The sequence below is a fragment of the Tamandua tetradactyla genome, chromosome 6 (genome assembly GCF_023851605.1).
Source record: "Tamandua tetradactyla isolate mTamTet1 chromosome 6, mTamTet1.pri, whole genome shotgun sequence".
Classification (NCBI taxonomy): Eukaryota; Metazoa; Chordata; class Mammalia; order Pilosa; family Myrmecophagidae; genus Tamandua; species Tamandua tetradactyla.
The window spans coordinates 181111499-181133104 of NC_135332.1; positions in this window are offsets into that span (position 1 = coordinate 181111499).

Genomic DNA, 21606 nt, shown 5'->3' on the forward strand with positions numbered 1-21606 from the left:
TTCCAAGGAGAGGCCTGACTGCTCAGTGCCCAGGACGCCTCCACGCGGCAGGTCCCCGCGCACTGCACTTTTAGACTCGTTTCTGATTCAGCGCTTTTTTGGGTCTTACTTCTGCTTTCCTTTCTTAGATGCGATGCATGCTTCAGTGTTTGGTTAAGCTGCTTTACCCCTCGCTAGGTTGGTGCCTGCTCTGCTTTGGCCTGCTGGAGGGGGCTGCACCCTGGCACCTGGCTTCATGACCAATCGGCTTGCCCGGCCCACTCTGGCCCTACAGATTGAACTCAGAGGGTTAGGGAATGCTCCAGGAAGGAGTGCAGCACGACTTGGTGATGGTCCAGACTGTCCCATAAGTTTGGAATTATTTCAAAATAAAAAGTTAAAGAAAACAAGACTATGGCTATAGCTTCGAGAGGGAAGGAGACTTTCCCAAACTTACATAGTTTTTAAATTGGTTCAAGGACCTGGATCTTCCGACTCCTAACTGACAGACAGGAGTTTGCTGAAGTTAACAGAGAAAAATTAAACTTGCAAATACATTTGCATAGAAAATCCAGCATGCCCTCAGGCAAAAAAGGAAAGGTAGCATTCTACCCGTTTGATGGGACCCTGCGATAATCACCATGCAAGCTACTGGCGTGTGCCAGCAAGCAAGAACCAAGTGCAGGATTCTCTTCTCTCTCTCGGTAAAGATGATTTAATGATAGCAAATGCTAGACTCCATTCTCATTGGCAAGTTCCAGGAAGTGGGGCGAAATATCCGACATGGTGCCGGTTTCTCCGCATCTGCCTGAACACCCCATACAGAAGGGTGCTCGATGCCCGTTCATTCTGGCCTTGCTGAATCCATTTCAAAATCTCTCTGGCCCAGGGCGGCCACGGTGGCTCCGTGGCAGAGTCTCTCCTGCCATGCTGGAGACCAGGGTCTGATTCCCGGTGCCTGCCCATGCAAAAACAAAAACAAAAACAAAAAGTCTCTCTGGCATGAAGGTGAACAGATGAAGTGACCTGATAGAAACTTTAGGCAGCAGGTCTTCCCTCTCCCCCTGGCTGACTGCCCAGTGCCTGCCTTTAGCATTAGCAGGGGTCACCACCTAGCAGGGTCACCACCAAGCAGGGTCACCACCAAGCAGGGGTCAGCCTAGGGCTGAGCCCGCCGCACACTTGCGTCTGTAAATGCACTGTGATGGGAAAAAGCCATTTTCAAGGATGCGTCGTCTGGGCGGCTTTCACGCCAGGAAGGCAGATGTTCACAGTCCAGGAAGCCTAAGGTGCTCCCTCTGGTCTTTACAAGAAGTCTGCCGCCCCCCCGGGTCATGACCTCTTGACACTCTGGCATTTAGTATCACCCAAGCCGTGTGCCAGGGAGCCAGGGCACCTGAGGGCTGGCACCAGTTACGCGGTTCAGCAGGACCTGCGAGGGTGCAGCCCGGGTGTGGAGCTGTGATGGGAAATGGGCCACAGGGGAAACAGCTGGACCAGGAAACCTGGCAGACCTGATACCTCAGTCCATGGGCTGGAGGGGCCTGAGGGACGGGGCTGGCCAGGGGCAGGGCTGACCCGAGAGGCAGGGCTGGCACGGGGACGCAGGGGTCCATCGAGGGCTCAGGAGGGAGGCGCAGCCACAGGCAACAGGCCCCAAAGCATAGAGGGGCAGGAGACCCTGCTCCTCGCTCCGCTGTCCTCTCCTCCCATTGGCGGAACCACCGCTGACCGTGCCCCTCGTTGGCAGAACCCTCAGTGTCTGTGTCTCCCATTCAAGGAAACCAGTGGGAATTAGTGGCCCCGGGAAATGTGTTTTCTCTGGGGTCAGATTCCTGCACAATAGAGCAGAGAAAGGCAAGGAGATAGAAGGAAACTGGGAGGAGGAGGCACAGGCAGACAGGGCTGCAGGTGACCTTGGGCAACTCGTTCAGCATCTGGGGCCCCGGCTCCCCTTGCTGGGAGCTTGTCTCCTAGGATGACATTTGAACACCTGCCGCCTGGGGGCCTGTGCCCAGACGGAGCCTGGTAGTGTTCCGCATGGCCCCCTCTCCTCCCCTCTTCCTCTTCCACCCTCTCCCTCTCTCTCCCCTTCCTGAATTTTCCTGGAGAGTTTCTATAAGGCTCACTCATGCTCTTGGAAATCTAAGGTGATGTGGGTTTCCAGAAGTTCTCCCCCAAAGCCCACCTAAGAGAAGATCCTGGAGATTAAGAAGACCTTGGAAGTTGACCTTAGATGATCCCCTCACTCTGGCGTAAACTGCTCTCCTACTTTACTGGGTTATTTCAAATTTCAAACTTTCACTTGCCTTGAGAGAGGAATCTGGGGATGATAGAGGAAACAATGCATTTAAACCCATGGAGAAACATCTGTATTTTTTAAGATAGCACTAATGTACATTTTTCATGATTGCTTAATTTCAGGACAATTCTCATGCTGGCTTTCTATCAGGAAAAATAGTGAGCATATTTCTCTACAGCCTGAGGCCTTTCAAGTGATCTCATTAAATCTATTCTTCTATGTCAGTGGTCAATCAGATGAAATGACCCCCTTGTACATTGTGCTGGGTTTTACTTACAGCCAGACCTGCGATAGCCTGGGACCAAATACGTCTCACAGTTAGACAACCTGTCAGAGCTGGCGGGCCTCCGACGCAGGGACGTCTCCCTCACCGTCTGTGTTGCATTGGCCCGAGGCCTGCTCTCGAGCTCGGGACTTGCATTTTGGCAGCATATCTGTGGAAGCGCGGAAGGTAACCCAGCCAGGCCTTCTGAGGAACACAAATCTAACTTCGCGCGGAAATGCAAGCCCCTGCCTTGTTCCATGCTTTCCCAGATTCCTTGGTTGTCCTTGTGACATGCAGTCACCCATTGGCTCAGGCCCCTAGAAGCTCCTGGCTCTAGTGCAAGGACACAAACTAGTGGTGAGAAAGGAAAGGCACCTCACCCCAGAGCCACGTGCACCTTACACTCAGCTGAACCACACGCAAACGTAGTGAAGACATGACGATCTACCAACTACATAGTGACATGGTGCTGTATGTATTCCATCTAATTCTCGTATGAACCAGAGAAGAATGCATTACTCTCCTCCTAGAGAGGAAATTCATGTGGGGCAAGGCACTATAATCTGAGTCTGATTCCAAGCCTGCTGTCCCCGCACAGAGCATTCTACCCCAAGGCCCAATTACTTACTCCGCCTCAAAGAAAGCAGCGTCTCCATTGAGGTCTGTGGTCGCACCCTTACTTTCCAACAGGATCAGAGCTTTGCTAAGAACTTAGAATACACAAAACAATCTCATAGAATCACCAGCACAGCCCTGTCAGCTGGACCCCATAATTCCTGTTCTACCGATGAAGATACTGAGGGTCGGAGAGCTGAAGCGAAACCCAGCAAATCTCAGGAAGAGTTTGCTGCACTTCGTTTCCTATTTCTCTTTGCCTCTCTTTCTATTCTTTCTGTTACTGCTTCTCTTTCCATTCTACCACTACACTGCACTATTACATCAATAAGGATTTTTGAAGAGGCTGCTTGTTACAGGATCTGATTTTTTTTTCTTCTTGCCTGAAGGTAGCAAATTGACTGAACTCAAGGACAATTTTGGCATCCCCAAGACACAGCCTTGGTTCCTAAGAATCTAGGCCATATTTAGATTGGTTTCCTCACAGGACAGAAGTTTTATAACCCATTACTTACACTCTCACAGCGGGAGACATTTATAGCGTGAAGTTGAAGCAAGGGTAATTAAAATGTAGTTGACATGCACATTTTTTTTTTCTTTCCCAGAGTTTGTTTCATACATTCTGTGCCTTGAGCTTCGTCTGTTGCCCTGCGGGATAGGTGAACATCCTAATTCGTTTAGACTCTGGCTTTGTTTAGGATTTTGATGAACTACAGCAGAGACTTCAGCTTTGTACCTCCGTTGGGGGCTATGACACAGCGCCCACAGCCCACCCTCTACGTTCCTGAGCAGTGACAATGCATTTCACTCAGCTTTTCACTGATTCTTTACAAAACTCTAAAATACCTGAGGCCCCAAGTTGTGCTCTATATTCCAAGCCCAAGTATCCACATTCGCCCTTTCCCTAGGAATAGCACATTTTTATTCCCTCATTAATAGAGACCAGCTATTGCGCGTGCCAACGTGCTTCCCCGCCGGTGAGAGCCAGCTCAGCCTCCCGCCCCCGGTCCGGCTGGTCTCTCCAGACTGGTTGTTAGCCACCCTTAGGACCCCGCAAAGCCCGGGGTCGAGCCTTTCACACACTGCGGGGGACAGGACCACAGTGACCTGCTTGGGACTCTGCATGCCCCCCTTAAATTGTGAACTCTCAAAGCCACGGGCGTGCTTTGTTCATTTTTGTTTCTCTCATGCAAAATGAACTTCTTGGTGTATGATAGAACTTGATAAATTTGAAAGAATACATGAAACTGCATTCTTTAATTCAATGCCGCCAATGCAAAATGTTGTGTGACACTTTTCTTCTAAGGAACCAATTTCTAGAAGAATTTAGAAATTGCTTGCTCAGGATGTGAATGCAGGCCTATCAGCTCTGATGTCTGACACCGTTTTGCCTCCTTCAGTAGAAGCTGTTTTCAGTGAAATTTCTGAAACTCATTCTTATTGCCCTGAAAATGACTCCTCACCGCTGTGTGGAGGTGCTACCTCAGTTGTGACAGGAGAAGGTGAAAAATGCTGCAATAAAATCACACAAACACTAAGTCTCAGGAATTTTTTCATCTATAAAATGATGAAAAAATTCCAGCTCTGCATAGTTCACAGGTGTGTTGTATGAACAACTGACAGAAAAGATGTGAAATAAGTTTATATTCTGAAATGTATCAGGTAGATGTAAGGTATAAATTTGAGGGGGATAGCTTTGATAATCTGTAGGTTTCTTCCAGATGGCAAGTTTTAGATCAGTTATTTGTCTGTGAAAATAAGCAGCCCCAAAACTAAAACAAATAAAATATTTGTCAAACTTTGGTATTATTTTAAACCCTATTATTACAAGTTCCCTTCCAAAGAAACATGAAAAAATTCATGCCTGTTAACTCTCTAGAGATGGGTCCTAGGATTCCCACGTGACACTGCCTGGGTCGTCAAGGAATTACTCACCTAATCAAAAGCGGCATCTTGTGTTAGAATTAATGAGTCAGCACGTGGTTAAGGCATTCCATTTAAATTCTCTTCTATCTTCTTATTCCCTGGAGAGTCACCTTAATTTGGGGACTGAAAATTTATGACTCAAATACTTCATTCACTGTTAAGCATTAAACAAGATTAACAACTAATGCATTTCCCTCATATGAAGCGTTTAGTTAAAAATCACAAAGCAGTCTAGTGCAAAATTTTTAGTGCCTATGGAATCAAAGAATTTCAGAGCTGGTAAGATAAATTTTTTCCAAGCTAATGTGTTAGAGTCAGACGCTAAAGCAGCGCTTCGCCTTTCTTTTCTGCATCCCTAATTCTAACCCTCTAGGACCCTCTGAGTCTGAGCTCTTCCAGAGGCAGGGCTCCAGACTGGCCATTTGGGATATTCGTTACCTGTGAGATGACTTGAAGCACAGTAATGCATTGTCAAATGTGCTGGAAGAGTTCAGCCAACATAAGGTCAGGAAAACCACCTGCCAGATGTGTCCCCATGTTGGGTGCTCTGCCAGGGCTGTGGCATGTTACAGATGACAGCAAGAAAGTCACAATCCACTTGACTCCTAGCAGTGTGAGACGTTGTGTGCAGTGCTTCATGCGCGTACTCCTTCTGGCTCTCGCAGCAGTTTGGTCTGGTAGGTTCCATTGTAGCCACTTTACAGATGGAGAAGCAGGATTGGTGATACTGCATCCAGCCAAATCACACAGCTAATAAGAGAAGAGATGGAGATTTGCTGGGGAATTTTGACCCCCAAACCCTCATTTTTACAGGGCCACTTGAAACTGCATATTCCATATTTATTTGTTTTGTACAGAGGTAGACACTTCCATTAGGAGACAATGAGGCAATCTAAAAAGTTCACCATTTGACTCTAAGATTTTCACCACAAATTTCCATTAGTGACATTCTTCGGATACTCCCCTTGACACATAGTATCTGATAATGAAAGGGCTACGATTCCAGGGGACTCATTTAGTGAAACTGACTCTACACCTAGGGAATCAGGGCTCTCAGAGGGGATGTGACGTGTCTTCTTCTCTCCATATCATGTTCAGTGGGGTTGGGAAGGACTAAGAACGGGTATGCTAGTGTTGGCTGATGGTTGTTGTCCCCCATAGATTGATGGGTAGAATTTTGAACTTATATGCTTTCAATTTCTTCAGAAAAATACAAATGATCCATCATGCAACAGAAATATAAACTATCATACGACACCCTCCATCTTTGAATAAGATGGAGTTCTTAATTTCTCGTTGGGGACAACATCCGTGCATGAATGATGAAACAACAGGAAAGCGAGTTGAATGAGCGCCACAATGATTTGGGAAAGTCTGTACCCACCCTACACACTGAAAGAAGAAAGGTGTTCTTTCTTCTTTCACACAACAAGAGGTGTTGTGTCAAACCCGTACCTCAGAAATCATAGAGGACTTTAAAAGACATGTTTTAAACATGGAAATTCCTTGAAGATTTAAGTTTCATCTTTTCTACCTCCCCATTCTTAGCCGCATCCACCCTTTCTTCTTTCAGTGTGTAGGGTAGGTACAGACTTTCCCAAATCATTGTGGCGCTCATTCAACTCGCTTTCCTGTTGTTTCATCATTCATGCACGGATGTTGTCCCCAACGAGAAATTAAGAACTCCTTACAATGTCAGAACCATGCTTACACTTAAGTGTCTAGCTCAGCTTCACACACTAGGCTTGGGATGTCCTGGAAAAAAGGAGACACAATCCGAAACACCATTTCAGGGTCCTGTTTAGAAGAGGAAAAGCCAGTGTTGGGCTTTGGAGAGTGGTTCTTAGTTCTCTAAGCAATTATGTTCTTTCTTCCCACCTTGGACAAATAAAAAAATTACCAATAGTTACTTATTAGGCAGTCACTTGCATCTCTCAACTAATCACTAGGATGGCTCTGAGAGTGAGATTTTACTGTCCCCACACGTAGGTAAGCCGTAGGGTTTGGTATGAGAGTGCAATTTATTGAAAATTCATCAGGAAGAAGATGTTTCCTAACGAAATAAAATTTGGTCTGACTGACTTCAAAGCCCAAGTTCTTTCGACTTCAAAAATGATGTTGAATTTCAGGTTTTCTGCCCTTGCTTGAGGAATCTACATTATTGTCTAAGATTTGTAAATACTATTCCTTCAGTTCCTCTCTCCTGTCACCTTCAAAACCCTGCTAGAGAGGGGTGAGCGCCTTTTGGCTGGCCCTTTACTGCTGCCATCTCTGCATCCCCCTGCCCCCGCAAAGGAAAATGACCCCATCAGCTGCTGCGCTGAAGCTCTCCCATTCTCTCTGGATGCACAGACTTCCTGGTGGGAGGAGAACGTGCCGAAGCATCAGGAGGACCCATCCTTCGTGTTAACACAAAATGAGGAAACAAGGGGTGACAAGCACAGTTTATGTTAATTCTTTAGCTATCCTTATATGGAAATCCCTTGCGGACCACCGCAGGCTTGGACATGTGTGCTGGCCCATTCCCCCTCGGCCCTTTGATTTGGCTCAGAGTCTGTACATAATTTTGTCTTCACTGATCTCTTCTCTCCCTGCCCCTGCCCCTGGCACCTCACCACCCACCAAGAATAAGTGAACTGTGTCTCTGGCAGAGAAGTTCTGAGCACTTCTGCAGCTTTGGTGGGGATGTGGAGAGGAGCCTGTCCTGGGAGAAGGAAGTAGGAGACTGGGCGGTGTGAGGGGCGTGTGTGAGGCTGTCTCCATGAGGAGAGGATCCTCTCGCCTAGAGGAGTGGTGGCCATGGGATGAGCAGGTGCTCCCAGTCTAAGAGGAAGGAAAGCTTTCCTGTGGAGCCCTCTTTTGCTAAGTTGGTGCTTTAGGAACGCTTTAGAAGAAAATAAAGCAAAACAAAACAAAACATTCATACTCCCCTAAAGAAACTCGAAGCACGTGACTGAAGTAGTCTTCATTAAAAATGAAAGTGCGCCTTCCTTCCCATAAGCGCAATGAACACGGGCACCTTCTCGTCCTCGCCCCTGGCCGGTCCGTCTCCTTGGCCACAGCACACGTGGCTGCGTCCCTAAGGGTGCAGACCCCAGTGTCCACGGCCGGGCTTGGGTGCCCGGGGCCTGCGAAAGCTAGCGCAGTTGTCTTGTCCTCAACAATTTAGTGTGAAAGACGTCGCCTTTATCGCCAGGGCCTCTGAAAGATTGTAATTAAGGACGACAGCGCTGAAAGAGAATTTCAGATTTCTCTCAAGCAGCGAGGCTATAAATTGAGGATGGAACAGGATTTCGGACAATTGAGTCTCCACACAAGCACTCAGTCATAATTGGCATTGATTTAACAGTCCATGGCTCGCCCCTGCATCATAAATTGATTGGAAATGACAAGCGACTAAGATTCACACCTTTCAGGGACAACATTCTACTTAAATAAATAAATCCCAGAAAAGATAAAATGGCCCATTTTATTGCACTCTGTACTTCCCTCCAGCCCATGAAAACCACACAAAGGAGCTGTAAATTAGAAAACATTTTCCAGAGCAAAGCTGGGTGATTTCCAGGGTAATCTAAACAGAATCAGTCTTGGGCGGGGTGCCATTTTCAGAGAGCTGACTCCACCGCAGAGGAGTCCGCCATTTCAGCCTCTGCTTTTTTCTGAAGGCTTATGTCTAGAGCACTTACTTGGTTTGGAAGTTTTGAGTAAGGGTTTGGGTTCTGGCTTTCTGTGCACAGAGCCTCTGCTTCCTGTCAGCGGATGGACGGATGAATTACTTGATTCCCCTGTGCCTCCACCACCTCACATTTATAGTGAAAGTGTCCATGGGACCTACCCCTGGAGAAGTTAAGGATGAAGAAGAGGTGAGCTGTCAGTGTCAGCTATTAAAATCATCCACCCAGTCAGGGTCTGCGGGTTCCAGCAGGGCCGAGCAGACGGGCGTCGGTCCACGAGGCTTAAGTGAAATGAAGTTGGTTATTTAATATGCAGTGCCCAGTGCTGTCAAGTGGTTCAAAATGTGAAATATAAAAGTTTACACAAGAGAAACTCACTCCTCCCTCTGCCTTCTACCCAGCCAATCCTGAATTCCGAACACAGAAATTGTGAAATAATAAATGTGTATTGATGTTTTAAGCCACTAAGTTTTCAATTAATTTGTTACCCAGCTATAGATAACTAATACACACCTCAAGGATTTTATATCCAGGCAAGCTGGCTTTAAGCTATCGAAGCCACAGACAAAACCATTAACCATGCAAGGAGTCAGAATTATTTTTCCCATAAACTTTCTTTGTTTTTTAAGCTGATTGCTTTCCATCTGTTAATAAGATTTGCTACTTGTTCTCAGCTTCCATTTCTTAGTGCATCTGTGTTTTAATGCTATGCATGTTCCTTTTTTAATACCGTCAATTGAGTGAGCTGGATTTTTATGCAGGAAGTGGCCAGGATTATATTAAGGCATAGCGGTTTTTCACGCCCCAAAGGGTGTCCTTTTCTCTGCCACACAGAAGCAATGCACTTCCTGCCAATATGCAGCGTAGGAGTTACTTGTGACGCAGCACTGCTTCCTTGGCTTTTGTAAACCAACCAGTGCTGGGGCCATGATAATTACTTCCTCTGCCCACCCCAGCTCCCACTGTTTTTGTTGCAAAGACATGACTTTTCTCACTTAGGATGCATTCCTCTCTTTTAGAAATTGCATTTTGCTGGGATTTCGGAAGCCTGCTGACTCTCGACCTGCTCACCAATCTCTGGTTTGCATCTCCTCCCTTCTTCACCTAAGTGCCCTGTCAAATCAGATGCTTTGGGTGGCCTGATGGGAAAATCAGGGACTCACCCGACTCCTTGTTTTGCCAAACAAAACTCAGAACAGTTTCAAAATGTTTATTCTCCATTTTTATGTTTGATCATTCTAAGAGGAGAATGGAAAACAATGCATCTTATTCAGCCACATTCATATCAAATGATTAACTCGTCTTCCAGGTACCTCCCTTCCATAGACTTATGGTTTTCAATTTCCTGTCTAAACCACCCACATTTTACAGATGAAAGAACCACAGCTCAGTAAGGTTAATTGGCTTGCATAAGAGGATGCATTTATGGAGTGACTAAAATTTCAAGGAGCTTTCTTTGTTCTTCCTAAGTTCTCTTAACTAGAGTCCCCCTAAGAACTACCTCAATAGAGATTGGTTAAGAAATTCTGATATCCCATTAGATAATGAGTTATGCACCAATCATCATCCTATTATAGATATTTAGTGGGATGAGTTACAGGTGGTTATAATTTTAACTGCTAATCTTGTCCCAGAGAACTCTTGAAATCATATAATAAGGCAACAGAATAGTTGACTAATCTTGATTCTTGTTTGGGCACTTGCTTTCACCATTTTCATTCCACCTTAAATGAGCCCCCATTCTGCTGTGTTGCTTTGTCTTACCTTTCACAGGGCCTAGGTCAGCCTCTGGGTTGTGACAGCAGGACTGTGACAGACATTGTAATTGTCCACCACTGTCTGTGCCCTGCCCCCACTCCACCTCGACCTTTTATTCTTTAATATTCTTTAGTAATAAAGTTCTGGCTGGGAGCATGGTTACAAACAGTGCCTCCCAGAGAGGTGTGGCTTTGGGACAAGTTTCTGTCTAACTGGATTTGTGTCTCTCCTACATCTTGAGTTTAAGATGAGGGGGCACATATCCCTGCCCCCTTTTTATGTTTGTGTTGGTGGTGGGGCCCACAATTGGCACTATGGAAATAAAGGTAGATTCTTTGGGCTGCATATGGCAAAACCACCCTGCCAGGCCTGGGATGCCTGCCTCTAAACTGTTAGATGAGAGGGGAATAATTATCTAAGATGATTAAAGTACTGTTATTGTATGTTTCTTTGTTGTAGCAGGTTAGTCTGTATGTGTGTGCAGAAGGCATATCATTGGTTGGTTACTATAATTTCTCCATCATCTTATTGCTATAGACTAATCTGAGGACATGATGAGGGTATTGATTAATATAATGCAAACATATGTTGTAAAACATTCTGCAGATAGTGTCAGTGAGCTCAGTGTCCCCTGAATCTCATTTGTGTGCTCTGTGTTAATAACTTGGCCTCAAGGAGAATCAAAGAGCTTCTTACCATTATTTTAGTTCACACAAGGCCAAAGGTGTGTGCACTGATGAGCAGGGAATACAATACAAATGGGGTATTTGGGACTTGGTCCTGCTGGGGACTTATGGGAGGTTGTATATGACACACTTCAGAATTGTCCCACTGGAAAGGGGAAGACGTTGAATGTTTACCTACCAAATCCCCTCTGTCATTGATTGAGGATAATCGGGGGGGGGGATCTGACTAGCATTTCCAGTTGTCCTGTCCTCACCGTCAACCCTCCCCACCACCATCCTAAGTAGACCAAACTGACTCCTGTATCTAGAGAAAGCTCCCACTAAGACAGAGTCACCAGAGCTTGCAAAAATAGATGTAAGCAGGCCAGGGTGTAGGGCTACTGGTGGGCCACCATGCAACTGCTGTGGATGTCAAGTGAGAAACTGTATACACCCTCAAGGTATGAAGGCCAGGTGGGTTCCTGTCTTAGTTTGCTGGGCTACCATAACAAAGTACAACAGATGGGTGGCTTAAAACAATAGAGACGCTTTTCTCACAGTTCTGGAGGCTAGAAGTCCAAAATCACAGTGCTGGAAGGGCCATGCTTCCTCCAAAGCCTATAGAGAAAAATCTGTCCCCTTACCTGTCCTGACCTCAGCTAGTGGCTTACCAGCATTCCATTGCCTTCTCTGCCTCAGTGGTCTAGTGGTGCTCTCTTCTCTGTATTTCTTTGTGTCTAAATTTCCTCTTATATGGACAACAGGCACATTGGATTAAGGGCCAACCCTGTCCAATCTGACCTGGTTTAACTTGCCTACATCCATCTGTAATGTCCCTATGCCAAAATAAATTCATATACTGAGGTATTGGGGATTAAGGGTTCAACATATCCTTTTGGGAGGATGCAATTCAGCCCAAAACAGCTTCAGAGGAATATATGTGCAGTATTGCTATTAATACTAATTATAGCAAAATTTGTCTTCCTAAGGAATAAAAAGTGAACATCTTGAAAAAAAAGACAAAATAATTCTGTAATATACCAACAAGCAATACTGACTCTCCCACCATTGCACCTTTGTTAAACACAGAAATCACAGCAATACAAGGGTTTCTTTATCAGCCTTCGTAGAGCCTGCATTCTGGAACCGTGGCTACCCCAGCCCAGGAGCGTTTGCCAAAGCACTCGGTCACATTCCCTTTTGAGTACTTTGTGCCCAGCCTTTAGTAGGAACTATGAATTATTTATCAAATGAATGAATGCCTTCATGTTGCATCTCACTGTCTTGCAATACTCTGCAAGTTTCTGTTTTTTATTCATTTAAGTGATGGCACTGTCATTTCCTAAAACATATTTGTCTCTTCTTTTTCAAGTGCTGGCATCTAATCCCAAACTGATTTATGCAGAAATATACTTCTGTGTATTCTCTGAATCATGGCGTATGTAATTATAAGGCTTTGGGTTTTTCAACCTTTGGGAATGATTGATTTTTCTGGCCGTTTCCATCTGACTTGGTTTTAGCCTGATCCACGATGTAAACAGACTGGGCCCCGGCAGCATATTAGTCCAGCAGCACCCTACTCTCCAGGGCTGCGTAATTCCTTCAGTCCAAAGACCCAAACAAGTCGCTGGTGTTTTCTCCACTAAATCACTTAGAAAAGGTCACACAGAAAGCAGAACAAGGTTAAACGATGTTTATGATGGAGAAAATGCAGTCGGGTCCACTCATGTGTGACTCTAATTTGCAGCCATGACAGGTTTAATGAAGGGGCAATTTGCCAGCCTGTGACATAGAATGGCCTGAGCTGTTACAGTCCTGGGGTACCACTGTCAATGCCCTTTGTGGGGAGATGCATGGCGAGGGGGCTGCTGGAGGCTGGGCCTTAGCTCAGAGAAAGGAGGAATTGCTTAGCCAGCTGGCGATAAAAAGCACCTGATAGCAGGAGGTTTGGGGCAGGGAGGTGGCTGTGAATGCACCACAGAGTGAATAGATTAATAAGTTGCATTTTCTCCTCTTTTCTATGAGTGCTATTCATTACCTCATATTAGGCTCTTGAAAAATGGAATTTTACTTAGATAAAATATCTTTATAAGGCCTTCCTTGGTTCTTTTTACAATTTCAAACATATCTCTTTTCATTTTAGCTCTGCAAAATGTACTGATTTGGGGATTTTATTATTCCGAATCTTTTTTTCTGAATATATGCACTCAATTTTGTAATTTATGGAGGCAGACTCACTTAATATGATCTCATCCATTGTGTTTCCTTAAAATTATCCGAAAACAGTTAGAGAAAAGACATCCCCCTATATACATTTATATATTCTCGTACGTATAATATATATAAGGTTTTCCTTTTTAACATTGTGGTACATTTACAAATGCAAAGATATCTCCTCCTCGGACATTCAGAGGCAAGGCTAATGGACATATTGTTAAAGCACAACTTATCCCAGTCTCATCCAAACAAAGGAAAGCTGCCATAAAACACCTCTGTGTGTTCTTTGTAGATTTGTTTTGGAATTTCTATTTTGTCATTGGTCATTCTCCTTTCCCCCTCTGAAAGGAATCAGGACATCAGAAAACATTCTAAATGCCACTTTATTCTTTGCTCTCTATCACTAGATTGTAATCTGCATGAGGGCACAGACTTGTGCCCTCATGCACAAGACAATGATAGGCTCTTGCTTATCATTGGATTGTTTTCATTCCAGTGACAAAGAAAAGCAGCACTTACGGAGCACCACCTGCAAGGACTGATTGTGTTCCTGAGTAACAGGCAGCGATGCCAGCCTGGCACACTTCCACGGGGGATGTCATTGCTATGTGACACTCCTGCTAGATTCAGGACCATTGTCAGCTGCCTTGGACTCAAGGATCCGATGGTTTTGCTTAACTGCCCTTTGACAACAGGCGGGTCTGGGAATCTTCCACCCAGTCATCTCTTGCTCTCTTCACTAAGAGTCAGACTCACATCGTCTTCTGGAGATGCTCCGTTTCTTCTCCAGCTTACACTCTCGTTCTTTCCACACAGGTGCTTCTACTGAGAAGCTCTTACCTCCCTGAGTCCTGCCTTGGCACCCGCTTCTTGGAAGCCCTGTATTAACGTGTCAGCCACGAAGGCACTTGAGGTTTCCACTCTCCGGAGCTTTTATTTTAGTGGGAAGAGAAGAAATAAATACAGAAAAAAAGAAAAAAGGAAGGAAAGAAGGAAAGAAAAAAGGAGGAAGTGAAGGAGAAAGATTTCAAGCACCAGTGTGTGCTACTAAGAAAAGCTAATAGCGTAAAGGAAGTATTAGGGGCAGGAAGCCTGTTTTAGAAAAGCTGGAGAAGAACCCTCTGAGGAGATGGACACTGAATTCTGATCTGGTATAGAAAACAACATCATATTGGGGGCAAAAAAAACAGTCAATACACCAATCTTGAAGTGGATTGCTTCAAGAAAAAAAATAATTAAAAAAATAATTAAAAAAATGCTTTCATGAGGCACAGAATGAAATCAGGTGGTATTAAAGAAAAGGATAGCTGTACTTCCCTCAGGTAAGTCTCTTAAGTCTCCTTCTTCCTCTCCCACCCTCCCCTTCCTTTCTTCTTTCTTCCCCTCTTTGTCTCTCTTTTAATTATACTGCCTTCAGTATAGCAGACAGGGAAGCCGAGGTAGGACGTGAAGGGCTTATGCAGATGGTATTAAACAGATAGCAATGAAGCAAGGGCTAGATAATAATTATTATTTAGGAACTCTTTAGGAAGCCCATGCCACTAGTATATTTAATTCTCACATTAATAGGAACTTATAAAGGTGGGTAGAAACTGGGCTCAGATAAGTTCCTTGACGAAGATCAAGGTGGCAAGTGTCAGAGCTCTGTTTAAAAAACCGCAGCTGCCCCACCACAAAACCCATGCTGCTTTCCATTACCACGTTTAGGTCAAATCCCATGAGTTCACATGCATGACACAAAAGGACTAGGCAAATTTGTTGAATCCACACTGATGATTTTTTAAAAATCCATGCTTGTGGTTTAAGCTCAAAAAATTGTATAGCTATGAGAAAAAAGAACAACATTCAACTGTTATGAGTAATAACAGATGTCATAAGACAATGGAATAACTTTTAAGTTTTGAGAAGAGAGAACTGTCATTATATTCAAGAGTGAGGGCAAAATAAAGACATTCAGTTATACAAAGACTAAGACAGTTTGGTATTCACAGACCTACACTTAAAGAAACTGGTGAAGAATGCATTTCAGCATGAAAAAAATGAATAAATAAATAAAGCCAGAGGTAAGTTCTGGAACAGCAGAGGCGATGGTGTTCTAATTAGTATTGCTGCATAACAAATTTCTCCACAGCTCAGTGGCTTAAAACAACCATTTCATCATGCTTATGGATTCTAGGGGTCAGGAGTTTGTATGGGACACAGCGGGGGTGGCTTGCCTCCCCTCTGTGATATCTGGGGCCTTGGGAGGGAAGACTCAACAGCTGGGGATGGGGACATCTGAAGGCTTCAATCACACTTGGTGCCTGGGCTGGGATGAATCAAAGGAGAGGCACCTGACCAGCAGGCCTCGGGCCTCTCCATGTAGTTTAGTTTCCACTCAGCAAGGTGGCCTCAGGTGGCTCAGAGCTTCACCTGCAGGTGTTCCAAGAGGGAAGCCTCTTGCCATTTATGACCAAGTCTCTGAAGTTATACAGCATCTCTTCCCCCATTCTCTCTTGGTCAACAGGCACAAGCCTGATGGAAGGAATGTCACAGATTTTGGGGGCCTGCTTAAGATGGGAAAAACTTTAGGAACATAAATAATTTGGGTGAGTAATTTAGCAGCATCTCATAAGACTTCAGATGCATGTACTGTTGGACCCAGCAATTGCATTTCTAGTCCTTTACTCCAGAAAGGCCAATGAAGTTCAGGGCTTCTCTCTCAACTGGAAAGGGACATGGTGAACATGGCAACATCTGCTAGCTTTCTCTCCAGGCTTCTTGTTTCATGACGCTCCACTGGGGATGCATTTCTTCATCTCTAAAGATCTCCAGCTGCATGGTTCTCTTGGCTCTAAAACCTCTCCAAGTACTTGGGTGGGTCAGCTCTCCTGACCCAAGGTTTCTTAACTGCAGCCTTTAGTCTCCAAGGTTCTGCTTCTGAGGCTCCCTTTCTTTCATTTTCTCTTTCTTTCTTTTTCTCTTTCTTTCTTTCTTTTCTTCCTTCCTTCCTTCTTCCTTCCTTCCTTCCTTCCTTCCTTCCTCCCTTCTTCCTTCCTTCCTTCCTTTCTTTCTCTCCCTCTCTCTTCCCCCCCTTTCTCCCTCTCTCCCTCCCTCCCTTCCTTCCTTTTCTCCCTCCCTCCCTCCGCCCCTCCCTTCTTTCTTCCTCCACCCCTCCCTTCTTTCTTCCTTCATTCTTGTTCATGTGTAGGATTAGAGAGATGCATTTAACAGAGCTGTTCTAAGAATTAAATATGATGGGTAGGCCCATGGTCAGGGTAAGCTTTATGATAAACTCGTGCTTAATCTGAAGCTGTCCCTTAGTACCCTGTGCTGTCTCTTGTCTTTGAGATCGGTGGGAAGCCCAGCTGCACTTCAGCTCAAGCCCAATGCTGGTATGCTTGAATGGTATTACGGTAAAAACTATGCCATAATAATAATGCTTGCTCCTGGCCTAGGCTCTTCCCTGTGCAGGGGTGGGGAAGCCAGGAAGGAGAACCAAGCAGTGTACAGGATGAGGTAAAGAGTACCTGCCCGTTCCCATGCCCAGCAGCTTCCCTGCAGAGGGCTTTTCCTGCGTGGAGGACCCTGACTGGCTGGGAATACAGCGCGGACATGAGAAAACCCTGATTTCAAATCTGTGCTCTGCAGGGGAGGGGTGGGTGTGGGGGAGGTTAGCAGCTATTTTGATTTTAAAAATGGACAGGATTTAGGCAAGTTAACCTCTATTTCTTCAAGTCTAAGATTGGAAAATAGCAGCTAAGCCACAGATATGTTAAGAGGATTCAATAAGGAAATGCACATCTAACATCAGGAAAAGGCCTGGCAGAATGAAGGCTTTAATCCAAAAGAGCAGTTGCTTTTATGCTTGTCCCCTGGGCTTTTGCAGACCAATAAAACTCCAGAACCCTTCAGCACTTCATTTTACACCTGCATAATATCATTTAGATGCAGAACCTGTCAGAGACCCTGCAAGAAGCAGCCGCACACCTGGGGGTCACGGAACCAGGGACTATGAAGGGACCAGGTGGGAAGCAGTGGGCAGGGATGGGGCAGGCAGCAGAGTGGGGAGCCCCCACAAGCACAGCGGGGCTTTGCCAGCACTGCACCTGCTGGCAGGGTTCTGCGTCACTGCCGGCACCATCACCAGGGCAGGGAGGGCACAGCAAATGGCACCAGGGTGACCTGACAGCACCTGAAGCCAAGGGAAAGGTTGTCCAGGGGTGGAGGCCTAGAGGTGCATGTACGTGGGGGGACGTGGACACATCCGAGCTCACACTCCTCTCCCACCCTGTCTCCTGCCGATGCTTCCACATGCACCAAACCACCCCCAGAAGCCAGAGGACAACAGCCCCGACACCCCACTGACCTGCCATCTTTCCTCTTGAGCTGGCTATAAAGCATAGCTTCAAGACCAAACCTGAAAGACTCTGGTGAAAATTAAATAAAAGGCTTTGCAAACTCTAAGATATCCCACAAAAATAAAACATTCCCTGCATGTCCCCTAGCAGACAGTCCCTTTGCAGGGTAGGGTAGGGCTCCCTTTATTACAATAACTAAGATTACTTGCCAAATTCTGGTCACATTCTTCAATTAACACAGCATACCATGCTCTTTGATTATTTTTGTCTATTGCAAAGTGACCCCCCTTCAAAAGTCTAGCTTAAACACTCTCTCCTTGGAAAACTTTCATAATGCTCCCATTTTGAGTTATTATTTCCTTTCTCAAGCTTTCATAAACTGTGGTTTTATAACATGCTGTAATTTCATCCTGTAAGATTAATACTTCAGGCATTTATTTCATTCCATTTCCAATTATTTTTGGTTTATTTATATGCCTATCACCCAGCTACATTATAATACTGCTCATGAAAATGCAAGTTACACTGTCACCTCAAAGGCAGATGTGAAGCCCTTTCCAACCTTCCATACCTCTCCATTTTTCAGTAAGGAAGGAAATCTTTGATGTGGGAATGTGAAATCAAACATTGAGAGAGTACAAGCAAAGCAAGGGATGCTCTCTTTCTAGAAGACGTGAAAGGGGGAAGTTTCTTCCTACACGGGGTTATTACCTTTCTTTCCTTGGTGCATGGCGGAAGTTAAGAAAAGCCCGCGATCCCTTCAGCTGAGCCGTCTCTTCACCTGTGCACACGGCCTGACCAATGGCACAAGGCCCAGGGAAAAGAAAGCATGGAGAAGACATGGCTTGACTGGCTGTTCCCCAGGCATCAGAGGTGGGAAGAAAACAAGAGTTCACAGATTTCTGCACAGTGCAGGGCGGCTTGCTCGGCAGGAGTATGAAGGACTCTGGGCAGCAGTATGCTGGAGTTGTGGCAGTTTGAAGCTGGTTAAGTATCCCAGAAAAGGCCATGTTCTTTTAATCCTTTCCTGTGGGTGCAGACCTATTGTAGGTGGGACCTTTTCATGAGGTTATTTCAGTTGCAATGTGGCCCACCTCATTCCAGACGGGTCTTAATCCTTTCACTGGAGACTTTATTAAGAGAGTAAAACACATACACAGGTCAGAGATGTAGAATTAAGAGAAGCTTACAGAGAAGAGCCCCAGAGAAATTAGAAGAGGAAGCTGCTGAAGCCAGAAGCTGGAAACCATGAGACCCGGGAGAGAAGTACCTCCAGACATTGCCATGTGGCCTGCTGTCCGACAGAGGAGCCCAAGCTCATCAGTCTTCAGAGAAGTTATCGTCCTGTTGATGACATAATTGGGGCATTCTCACGGCCTTGGAATTGCAAACTCGTAAGCTAATAAATTCTCAATATATCATTTCTGGCATATTGCATTCTGCAGCTTTACCAAACCAAAGAGCAGTACTGCAGCAGTATTGTGGCAGTGTTAGAGGAGAGCAGTAGTTGTGCAACGGGAACTGAGTGTGCACTTGCTCAGAGAATCTTTTGTCCCACCTCTCACCAAACAGTTACATACCATTAGCTATTGAGAATTGTGCATGGTTTTGAGATACAAAACCAAGTCACGTCCAACTTGACACTGTGAATTCAAGATGTTTAATGTAGATGGAGAGAGACATAGAAACAGGTATGGTATTGTGACACACACACATATGCACGCACAGCTGTAATCCCAGCTCTGTGCGCTCAGACGGTCTATAAACAATAACGCCCAGGCAGCCATAAGCACACCTAACACATGTGTCTGGGTTTTAAATTGATTCTCCAATAAAATGAACCAGGGTTCCTTGGGTAAATGGCTGACTCCAAGGATAGTACAGGTGAACCTGGAACATGCTGTGTGCACCATAAATGCAGGCAATGCTTACAAAATGATGGGGCCACTTGTGATGGGACAGTGTGAGCACAAAATAAGTAATGATACAAATTGATTAGTACCTGCAGAATAAAACAAATATGTCAGTGAGTTCATTCTAATATAAATAGTTGAATTTATAAATAAATGGGAAATAAAGAGCAGTTCCTCCTTAAAAAAGAGTTCTGGCTGATAAATGGAGAAAAATAATGAAATTAGAAAATTACCATTTAGAAAACACTACCATTTATAATTATAGCAGACAAGAATTAAAGATGAATGCTAAAATTAGAGGGTAAGCAAATGATGAATAAAAGGATATTTGTATAGTATCATGATATCTTCCCACAAGAATCTGATTAATTGCAAAGGGAAAAACAGTAACTTCACAATTAAGAAATATGGCTGATTCCACTTTAACATGTAAACAAACTGCCATCACCAGGAAAGAGACTCAATGGCATCACGTGTTGCTGATGTGATGCACTGAGAAGGACACAGCATTTCTGAGGTGCTCCACCCCAAAATGCACCCCTCATGTTAATCATACAGAAGCATCAGACATACTTAAACTGGTAGCCAGTAGTCTTCAAAAGTTTCAATACATGAAAAGCAAAGAAAAACAGAGTAACAATCTCAGATTAAGAGAGACTAAGAATTCATTGTAACTGAGTGCAATGCAGAATCTTCAATTGAATTTTGGGCTTAGAAAGTGATGTTGGTGGGAAATCTGCAAATTTGAATAATAGATGAGTAGATCTGTTATTTGAATTTTATCAGTGACACTTTTCTGGTTCTGACTATTATAACTCCATCATGTACGATGCTAACATTTGGGGGAAACTGGGTGAGTGTACCTGGGAACTCTTTTCAGCATTTTAGTAACTTTTTAAAGCCTGAAATTTTATTGAAAAATGTTAAGTTAAAAATGTACATATAAAATATATATATATAATATTTTTAAACTGTGTTGGAGTAAATGCAGCAATCAAAAATGGGTGCAATAAGAAATGATGAATATGCAACTATGTGATGTTATTAAGAATTACTGATTGTACATGTAGAATGGAATGATTTCTAATTGTTTTGTTAATTCTTTTTTTAATTAATAAAAAAAAAACATAAAAAAAAAATGGGTGCAAAATGCCAAGGGATCCAAAGAGGAACATTATTAAAATTACACTCGAGCAATGCGATAGACCGATTGTCCTAGGACAACCAGACCTCTGGTGCCCTAGTCTTTTGGTTAATTACCAAAGAGAAACAAGCAATCACTGGGATGAAGAGGACGTTGGCATTCCAGGTGGACATAAACTAGAAGAGAGGGAGCTAAGACGAGAGAGCACAAGGAATGCGTGAGGCCAGGAGGGAAGCTTGGAGCTCAATGCCCATCTTCAGTTGGTGGCCACTTAGCACCTGCCCAGGACTTGGGGCTGCCCACAATGCAGAGACCAGAGAGTCCCAGGGCCCATAGAGGGTTTCACTCTCATGGCGTGTATGCGAGGATGGGGCCAGGGCCGGGGTGGGGCACTGGATCTAAAATCTGAATGCCAAGAGAATGCCAGCATGCAAAAAAAAAAAACAAAAAACTGGTGGATCGCCAAGGGGAGAACATTCCAGGTCAAAGGGTCAACTAGTGCAAAGTTACTTGTGCTGGAGACAGACTTGGCAAATCCTAGGGGCCCAAAGGAGCCCTCCCACAGGAGGTCGTTCTGGCTGGAAATGAAGAGGCCAGGAGGAGATGGTGTCAGAGAAGTGGTCAGGATCCTTGGCATTTAAGCCTAGAAAATAAATCCACTTCTTCCATTGTCTGTTTGGAACAGAGGAGTGAACTGAGACTGATACGCTTTATAATTTAGAAAGCTGCCCCGACTGCTTGGAGAACAGATGGGGCATGGCAGCAGGAAAGAAGGGAGTGTGCTAAAAGTTCAATTCTCCTTCAGCAC